Source organism: Octodon degus, unplaced genomic scaffold (assembly GCF_000260255.1).
Source record: "Octodon degus isolate 3935 unplaced genomic scaffold, OctDeg1.0 scaffold00127, whole genome shotgun sequence".
Classification (NCBI taxonomy): Eukaryota; Metazoa; Chordata; class Mammalia; order Rodentia; family Octodontidae; genus Octodon; species Octodon degus.
The window spans coordinates 5,206,586-5,207,316 of record NW_004524703.1 but is presented as its reverse complement, the minus strand read 5'-3'; the positions used below and the strand labels follow the sequence as shown (position 1 = coordinate 5,207,316).

Here is a 731-nt window from a genome sequence, read left to right as displayed (position 1 = left end):
ATATGCAGTGTATTATTTGTTGAAACTGTACTTCCGATTTGATTTGAAACTGTCTCATTGCTCTCTGTTTATCAATAAAACTTTGAAAAAAAAACAGTAAGCAAACAATTTTCCAAAAGCAAAAAGAAACTGGGAAAAGAAAAACCTAGGATGCAATTTATTTGATGAGATAAAGTCTAAAAGGCTTAAACTTTAGTGGAAACTTTTTCATGATTTCTCTGTCAAAAGCATTGAGTAATATAATTCTTATGTCTAGTTGCAATGTACAAAAGGTTAAGCTCATATGTTTTCAAGTTTTCCTTTGTTTTGTATTTTGGAAGGAGCCAGTGATAATAGGTTGTCTAGGACCAGTAGCCCCAATTCTTCATTCTGGAATGGGGGGATTTGTCTAAGCAGACTAAGTTTGATGCTCTTAAAGAAATTTAGTTTTCAAGTAGTCACTTTTTTAGTCTCCTTTCTTTCTTCTGGCCAATAAGAGAGACCTGCCTGTAGCTCTTTGGCTGGTGTGTGCCTGTGAGTATACATCCCAGAGGCTATTTGCAAGGATGCTACAGTGGTACCAGTAGTCTTTCTCCTGAGATCCTTCTTTGCTTTTGTGGGATGACTCAGGAAGTTCTAAGAACTGTTTCACACATGGGAGGTACCCAGGACTCATCGATTGGATTCACAACTGGGAAGCTAAGTTACGCTTCCTTCTTACTGTCAGTTTTCAAATTCCTCTTTCTTTTTTT

The 731-nt window shown here is 36.7% G+C and overlaps 1 protein-coding gene across 1 annotated transcript in view; it reads left to right on the top strand.

The window, feature by feature from the left end:
• Positions 1 to 731, top strand: part of Lyst (lysosomal trafficking regulator) — a 289,805-nt gene that overhangs the window by 217,745 nt on the left and 71,329 nt on the right. The window lies entirely within an intron of this gene.